The following is a 9,725-nucleotide window of genomic DNA, read 5'->3' on the forward strand; positions in this document are numbered from 1 at the left end:
TGGGCAGGTCCAACCTGTGGACGGTGGCCTGGAGGGCTCAGTGCTAATTTGTACTGGTTGGAGGAGACGTGTGGAGGGATGTGACTGCAGACTGGACAGCAGGCCCGTTACATTGGGGGGAATAAAAAAAAGAAAGAAAGAAAAATAGAAGAGAAATAAAGAAAGAAAAAGGTTGGGTTTTGTTTTGTTTTTTAATAACATGATTGAACTAAATGTTTAAGAGACAATCAGTTATAGCGCCGTGATTGTGGCAACTGTTTTCATTTTTCTTAACCACTTCCAGGCTGTAATCATGTATTCATATAACAATTCATTCAGTCGGAGTAGTGTGAAAGTAACGGTGGGATCTACTGTCCTCCCACCCCCCATTTCGTCAGGATTAATCCCATGTTACTACATCAAATAGATAATTTGTACGCCATATTTCACCAAATCTATGCATTGTGATTCAAGAAGTGTCAGATTAATATTATTCTGCCCACAGTTTATTGCCCAGAAAGAAAGACAAAAAATGCCACCCTCAGGGATATGGGGAGGCTAAAAGTTTTACAGCCAGGGAATGCCACAGTAACATTTGTGTTTTAGATTATTTGTAATGACAAACATGAATATGTTTAAAAGGCCTTCTGGACTCCACGGAGATGGTAAAGAGGCAAGAAGGAAAACTGACACAATATAGGACAGTGCTGGGTCAGACTCAGATGAAAGCAGTAAAGGTGGGGAGAAGCACCCAGATTTCAGATAGAATCTGAAGTTAAAAGTCAACAGGGCTTGCTAAATGATTGCAAAGGGTGAGAAAAAGACAAGTGAAGGATGACTCTAAGGCCTGAGCAAACACATGAATGGTGATGCCATCAGCTAGATTGGGGAAATGGGTTTGGCTGGAGTGGAAAGCAGGAATACTGTTTTGGACAGTTAAGTATGAGTATGCTGAAATCCACGTCAAGTGAGGGAGTTGGGGGCAGCCTGTGCAACCACCCCTCCCTCAGGACCCTCACTGGCCCCTACTGGCTATGAGCTCCCTTGCTCCCCAGAGTGGTGGGGGCTGGGGCCGTGAAGGGAGGGAGCAGGTGACGTGAGGTTCTGGGGGACTGGAGTTGGCTACAAAGATGTAAATTTGGATGCGCTAGCATACAGATGCTATTTGAAATTGCGGGACTAGCCAGATAATGTTGGGTGCAAGTATAGATAGAAAAGAAAGCTTAGCCCCAAACTGTGCAATCTTTAGAGGTCAGGAGGAGGGGAAGATCCAGCAAAGAAGATTAAGAATGGGTAGGATGAAAGTCCAGGAGAGTGAGATGTCCTGGAAACCAAATCTTTATAAGGATTCAGGAAGGAAAACTTGATCAGAGCCATGTCAAATGCTGTAAGATGAAGACTGAGCATGAACCAGGATTTGGCAACATCAAGGTCATTGGTGACTCTTCAAAAGCATTTTAGGAGCACCTGACTGGCTCAGAAGGCAGAACATACAACTCTTAAACTCGGGTTATAAATTCAAGCCCCACGCTGGGTATGGAGATTATTTAAAAATAAAATCTTAACACACACAAAAGCATTTGGGGTGGGGGACTTACTATGGAAAGTGGAAAAGAAAAAGGGATGTGAGAAAGTACAGAAAAGGGATTTTCAGAAAAGTTTTCAAGGATTTCTGTTATAATGGAGCATATATGAGTCCGTATGAAGAAAAGTCTGAGCTAGAGTTATAAAGTAGTCATAAATAAAATAAAAGCTTATTGCACTCACAGTGTGTCCGGTACTGTTCTCTGTGTTTTATGTCCATTAATCCATTTAGTCCTCACAATAGCCCTAGGATGTAGAAACTATGACTATCTCCGTTCTTCAGATAACAAAACTGAGGTATAGAGCTGAGCAGTGGAGGAGGAGCTGGATTTCTAACCGAAGTCATCTCTGGGTATGAACAACTTGACCCAAGAAAACTATATAGAGTTCACATAGATGACCCTTCAATACCCAAAATGTCATTCCTTGACCTCCTTCCTTTCAATGATCTTGGCCTCTACCCTATACCAGCCACTTATTCCTATGGTCATATCTCAGACCTTATCATTACAATAGCTGCGCTCCCTTTGTAGTCTCAGTTTTCCCACACCACTCTAACCACTGACTCCTGTCTTTCCAGCTTGCTCCCCGCCAACTTCCAGGCTCCAGGCAATCCTTCTATCCCACCCAACTGTCAAACCATTGATCCTAGTCTTTTCACCTACCCTCACCCCTCCTCCCTGATGGCTGCTCTTGCCTCTAAACTTATCTTAATCTCGATCACTACAACCCTCAAATCCCTTGCCTCTTTCCCACATCTTTGTCCTTCTGTGGTAAAAGTGCAAGCCTGGTCAAATCTAACTCTCTGCCCAGAAGCAGCTGAAAGCAGTGAGAGAAAAGTCACAGCTTCCCATTAGGACTCTTATCCACTTTAAATTCATGGTCACAAACTTCACGTGGAAGTAAATGCTGCCAAGTTATCAGTTGTTCCCTGGCCCATTCATACTTCCATTCTTCTCCTAGATACTGATTCATATCTTTCTTCTCCTACCACTTCAACCCTATCCCTCTCTCCCTGCTCTCAGTGAATGACTGTGCTTCCTATTTCTTGAGAAAATAGAAGCCATCACAAGAGAACTTCCACAAGCTTCCAGTACCATGAATTCTAACCAAACTGTACTCCATGACTCCTGGCACGCTAGATGGATTTTCCATGCCCCTAGAAAAGGCGACCCTTCCACATAAGTTCTAGATCCCATTATTCCAAAAAGTCTTCCCTCTATTTACAAGCATCAATTTTACTTCTCAGCTTAATCCTTCTCATTAACATATAAACATACTGGTTTTTTTCTTTCTTCCTAAAAAATAATATTTCCTTTACCTTACTTCCCCCTATAGTCACTCTCCCAATCTTTTCCTTCCTTAAAAAAAAAGGTAGTCTAATTTTCTTTTTTTTAAAGATTTTATTTATTTATTTGACAGAGAAAGAGAGAGCACATGCATAAGTAGACAGAGCAGTAGGTAGAGGGAGAAGGAGAAGCAGGCTCCCCGCTAAGCAGAGAGTCCAAACCTAGGCTTGATCCCAGGATCCTGGGATCATGACCTGAGCTGAAGACAGACGCATGACTGACTGAGCCACCCTGGCACCCTGGTAGTCTAATTTTCTTAATCTCTCTCCTCCAATGGGACTTTCTTCCCAACCCACCACTACCCCAAAATTCCCAGTAGGGCCACCTCTAACCTCCATATTGCTAAATAAGTGTTCATTCTAAGTCTGCCTCTCATGTGACTTGTCATTAGCATGCCTGCTTTCCATGACTTCACACCTTTCTGGCTTGCCTCTTACTTCTCTGGCTCTTCTTCTCAGTCTTCTCTCTTGGTTCTTCCTTATCTCTTACTCTCTAACATCAGGGTGCCTTAGGGAACTTCTTTACTTGGGCAAGGGACTTTACAGAATGAAGACTATACATTTTCCAGCTTTCTCTACAAATTGTGAGGCCATATGACTAGCAGCCAGTACAAAAATGTCCTTAAAGTTATGCTATTCTTCATTGTTTTTTTTCTTCTTAATTCCTGGAACTCAAATGTTATAGCCAAAAGCTAGAGCATCCGTGATGGACTTTGAGGAGAAAACAACATGGTGAGAATAGTAGAGCAGCAAGACAGAAGGAACTAGAGACCCTGAAATATGATATAAGTCTTGCACCAATGCCTCGGACCTCTTTTATACAAGAGAAAATAGACATCCCTGTTGTTTAAACTACAGTATTTTGGGTGATGTTACATACAGCTGAACCAAATTGTGCTCATTATTTTATATCCTTTGCCTCAGTTGGTGATCCCACCAGCCATCCAGTTAGCCCCTTGAGAAAGCCAGAAATAAGCCTTGTTTATTAACCAATCCCATATCTCACTTCTGCCCAAACACATAACTCACATCTGATCAATCACCAGATTCTATTTTTATCTCTTAAATAATTCTCTATTCAATTTCCTCACCTCCATCCAATTCTAACCACATCTGTTCTTATTGTGCTTGTCATTCTCACTGGAACTGCCACCAATGCTTGTATTTCTCCATGCCAGTCTGGTGGTATGATCTTTGTAAAATATTAATCTGACCACTCTACTTCTCTACTTAAAATCCTTCACAGGGGCACCTAGCTGGTGCAGTTGGTTAAGAGTACAACTCTTGGTTTCAGCTCAGGTCCTGATCTCAGGGTCCTGAGATCATGCCCACATTGGACTCCATGCTCAGCGAGGAGGCTGCTTAAGACTGTCTCTCCCTCTGCCCCTCCCTGCCATGCTCTCACTCTCTCTCTAAAATAAATAAATCTTCAAAAAAGAACTTCACAATCTTGCTGGCACCTATAAAAGAAACTCTATGCTGTTTAATATATTTGGATTACAAAACAATCTGTAAGCTGGTGCCTGTCAGCCTCCCCAACAACATCACTCATTAGACCCTCATCTGCTTCTGGTTTCCTGCCCTTATCATCCCTGTCATGGGTCCTGCTCTTTTGCTCTGCCTATAATTTAGGCTCACCCAGTTCCCTCTCTGCCCCATTTCCAGCTCTCATCAAACTTACTAACAATTCAACTTTTTATTGTTGTAGATAAAATTGTAGATAAAACCCAATTATTTTTATCCTAAAAGGTGTTAGATACTACAATCTCTAATCCTTAACAAAATATTTGCAAATCAAGTCAGCAATATACCAAAAAAAAAAAAAAAAGATTAAATACCACTATCAATTGGGATTTATCCCAGGAATGCAAGGTTGGTTTTACATTCAAAATTCAAAAACTATAATGTACCATGTTAAGGGAGTAAAGAACTAAAATTGCATGATAATCTTGAAAGATAAAGAAAAAGATTTTAACAAAATCCAACACCCATTCATAATTAAAAACAAACAAACACACAAATTTTGGGGGTGCCTGAGTGGCGCAGGTCCTGATCTCAGAGTCCTGAGCTCAAGCCCCGTTAAGTTCCAGGTTCAGCACAGAGTATGCTTGAGAATGCTCCCCCCTCCTTCCCCTCCAGCACCCCCCCACTCCTCCCCTGACTCACACTCTCCCTCTCTCTCAGATAAACAAACAAACAAACAAACAAACTTTTAACAAAGTAGGGACAAAAGGGAATATCCTCAACCAGATAAAGGGAATCTACAAAAAACCCACAGCTCACTTCATATTTAATGATGAAAGATTGATGCTTTCCTCCTAAGATTGAAAATTATGTCTCATCAATTCTATTCAATATTTTACTGAAGGTTCCAGTTAGTGCAATAAAGTAAATAATGATGATGATGATGGTGGTGATAGCATCCAAATTGGGGAGAAAGGAGTAAAAGTATTTTTATTCACAGATGACTTATAGAAAATTTCAAGAAATCCACAAAAATTCTAAACCTAATAAATTAATGTACCAAGGTCTCAAGATACAAGATCAATATATAAAACCAATGGTATTTCTTCTTTCTATTGGTGGACAATCAAAATTAAATTGAGAATGACTCCGTTTACAGTAGCACCAGAAAGAATAAAATACTTGGGAAAAAAGTTAATAAAAGTTCAAGACCTGTATTCTAAAAAGTATAAAACATTGCAGAGAAAACTTAAAGGAGACCTAAATAAATGAAAAGACATTGCATGTTCATGAATTGATAAACTCAATATTGTCAAGACAGTAATTCTACTCAGTTTGTTCTACAAATTCAAAACAATCCCTATCAGAGTCTTAGCAGGACTTTTTGTAGAAACTGGTAAATTAATTCTTATGCAAAGTGAAATGATTATCTAAAAGAAGAACAAAGTTGGCATCCTCATACTACCTGATTTCAAAACTAACAATTAAGCTACAGTATCGAGGCAGTGTAAGAACTTTTAAGATGCACTTTCTTAGCAACTTTCAAATATGCAACACAATATTAATAATTCTTGGGGCACCTGGGTGGTTCAGTTGGTTGAGCACCTGCCTTCAGTTCAGGTCATGATCCAGGAGTCCTGGGAATGAGCCCTTTTCAGGCTCCCTGCTCAGCAGGGAGTCTGCCCCACCCCCCACTCATATTCTCTCTCTCTCTCTCTTTCTAATAAATAAATAAATAAGTAAATCTTTAAAAAACAATATTATTAACTACTGTCACCACATTATACATTATACCTTCAGGCCTTACTTATTTTATAACTAGAAATTTGTACCTTTTGACCTCCTTCAATAGACTCCTTCAGTTTCTAATATACAACAGTAAATCCTGGAGAAGTTCTACAGAAGCCAGATTCAAGGTCAGCAGTGACTGGGGAAACAAGTGAAAAAGCAAGAGAAAAGCAGTTATATTCTCAGATTCAAATACTTTATCTTTCACTAAAAGTTTAAAAAAAATTACGGGGGCGCCTGGGTGGCTCAGTCATTAAGTGTCTACCTTCAGCTCAGGTCATGATGTCAGGGTCCTGGGATGGAGCACTGTATGGGGCTCCCTGCTCAGCGGGAAGTCAACTTCTTCCTCTTTTCCTCTGTCCCTCCACCCTGCTTGTGTGTGCTCTCTCTCTCTCTCTTTCAAATAAATAAAATCTTTTAAAAAAATAAAATAAAATTTAGATACATGGAAAGATATACAATGAAATGCACAAGTATTAAATATATATGGGTCATATTTGCATGCTGAATTATTCAGTATAGTCACTTAGGTATCAGGACTACTGGTTTTCTCATTCCCTACTTTCTTCATTCGTTTATTAAGCAAATATTTATCGAGGGCACATTTCGTTCCAGGCACTATGATGGGCAATGGAATTACAATAATGAATTAGATACAGCCCTCTCCACAATCTTATCCACCAACTTGGGAAAATGGTAAATAAAGTGATTTCATTTAATCGGACATGCACTGTGGAGGATTGGCCTGAAGACAGGATATACCAGGAGAGGCACTTCTCCCAGTGATTTGGACTTACTGCAAGCTCCCATTCTGGTAAGGCTGATAGCTGAAGGATGAGGGGAAAATTATACAAAACACAGGAAAGAAGCACACACAAAGAGGTAGAGGAGCACATCTGTGGAATTAGAACTAGTGATCTAATTTGAATGGAGATTTTTAAAATGTCAGTCACTAGCCATAGTACTTCTTGACAGCTATTTGGGCTTTAAAGTAATTGCTCACTTAAATGCCACTAGAAGACAGTGTCTTTCTGACCTTATAACATAAACATGATGAGTTGATGCTGCCTTATACTGTCAGATAACAGTTTCAGAGTACAGGCTGATTGTTTCATAGGGAAGACAGAAGGAAAAGGAAAAGTATAGCCCAAAATAGAAAGGCACATATAGTGACCTTTTTTTTTTTTTAGAGCTTAAATGCTCTAAAAAAAGATCATGAATAAATAAGGAATAATTATGTTTTTCAACATATTTTAACGTAATTAGTTAGATGTGTATAGGATAAAACATAACATTCTTATTCAAACAATATAATGGGATGCCACTTACTGTTTATAGTTTATCTTAGAAATCAAAGAGATGTAAGTTTTTTCCCAATTTCTGTCAATATATCTTCTTCTTTCCAAGTCCTACTCTTTCTGAAATAATAGCCAAATATCGTTTAATCATCTTTAAGAGATAATAAAGTAGGAATGATAAATTTTAAAACTATTAATAGGGCTTAGGATTCAGAAAGTTCAACTCAGGCCTTCATTTGACAGTAATAATAAAAATATTGGTCATAAAAACTTTCTTAAAAAAAAATCAAAACCAGAAGTGAGACTTACAGGTGGAGTGGAGGCAAGAACAGTTTCTTTATTCATTTTTAGGACTGAAAAGAGAGAAACCCTGATAATGGATTTTTGTGGTGGCTGATGTTTTAGAGAGCACAGTTTAGAAAGTACGAATTTATGTCTTCAAAAGTGGTAACAAAACTTATTTTATTAAATTTAAACTGAGCCCATAGCCCTTTGAGCATATTTTCACTTTAACTCTAAATTCAGTTGTACTTTTGGCTGGCCTTTGAGAAGGGGTGTTGTAGTACAAAGAGCATGGACTGCTGAACTAGACTGACCTAGATCAGAAACCCTGTCATGCCATTTGTCAGCTATGGGATGTTGCCAAAATCATTTAATCTCCCTGGGTCAGCTTTCTTATGCATAAAGCAGGAATACTTATTTCTAACACAGGGTTGCTGTAAATTTAAATGAAGTAAGTGTCTACTGTGCTTGGTATTGTCAAACCCTCAATAAACTTTTGCCAAGTGAATTAATATAAAACAGGTTAGTGATATTTAATGTCAAATTAGACTTTGGACTCTAAAGATAACTTTTTCTGGTTTTATTTTTAGGATTAAATCAATTTATTTTTGTTTAACTCTTTTGGGGTGGGCTGACAAAACCTGGAATAAGTGATTTAAAAAATATATATTGTATTTATTTATTTTATATATATATAGAGAGAGAGAGCAGGAGGAGGAGCAAAAAGAGAGGGAAGGGGAGGAGAGGGATACTGACAACGGGCTCAATCCCAAGACCCTGAGATCAGGACCCAAGCTGAAAGCAAAAATCAGGTGCTTCACAGACTGAGCCACCAAAGCATCCCTGGAATAAATGATTTTTAAACAGATTCAATTAAAAAAGAATCAGAAAATGCAGATAATCCTTTTTTTTTTCCTTACACAAAAAATTAATTTTCTCACAGTTTTGGAGCATGTTAAGTCCAAAATCAAGTTGTCTGCAAGTTTGGTTTCTTCTGGGGCCTGTCTCAGTTTGTAGATGGATATCTGCTGCCTGTCTTTAGCCGATCCTCCAAGCGTACCTGTGTTCTAATCCCCTTTTCTTATAAGGACACCACTCATAGTGAATTAGGTCCCACATTAATGACTTCACTTTAACTTAATTAGCTCTTTAACCCTATTCCCAAATACAGTCACATTCTGAGATACTGGGACTTCAGTGCATGAATCTTGAGGGGATTGAATTCAGCAATACCCTTCTGCCCTACAACCCCGTTTTAGCAACGGCTTTTCCCCCCTTAAAGAAGATTCTGTTGAGTTTTAGAGGTAGTAAAAGAATTAACTGTTATATTTTAATTATTAGAAACAGTTCTGCTAAATAAGAACCCAGTGAGTAACTTCAGTTGGCCCTCCTCGACTCCCTAAGCTTGGGGCAGGCAAGCAGACAGTCAGAGCCCAGTCGAAGGGACCTGCTAAGGCTGGCGGGGGAAGAACTTCGCAGTCAGTTGGAAAGGAACGGGGATCAGCGGGTGGCCCCTCCAAAAGGCGACAGTCCAACGCATCTCTGGGCTTTTTAACTCCTACATCTTGGGGGTGATCCTGTGACGTTCCTCTTTCTGAGGACCGGCGAGCCGACCCTGGTCCAGGACTTCAATTTACACAGCACTTTGACAGGCTTTGTCTCTCTTAAGCCTCCTGTCCCCAGGGTGAGGCTGGTGGGGATTTGTCAGCAGCCAACTGTTTACTCTGCACACATTCCGAAGAGGAAAATGTGCCCCTGTCCCGGAGTGTGACTCGCTCCTGGGACAGTTACTCAGCGACACCCGGCAGCCCTTGCGCCCCGCCCTCCATTAGGACTACCCCGCCCCCCCCGGACGCATGCGCAGTTTGCGGAGCTCTTCCTGCGAAAAAGCGCCGGATACCCTGACGGCTGCGTCAGTGCGTCCAGCTGGGGGAGGGCCTCGCCCGGCTCTACGCCACTTGTGTGCGACGGCGCCTGCGCCA

The sequence above is a fragment of the Martes martes genome (genome assembly GCF_963455335.1).
Source record: "Martes martes genome assembly, chromosome: 9".
Taxonomy (NCBI): domain Eukaryota; kingdom Metazoa; phylum Chordata; class Mammalia; order Carnivora; family Mustelidae; genus Martes; species Martes martes.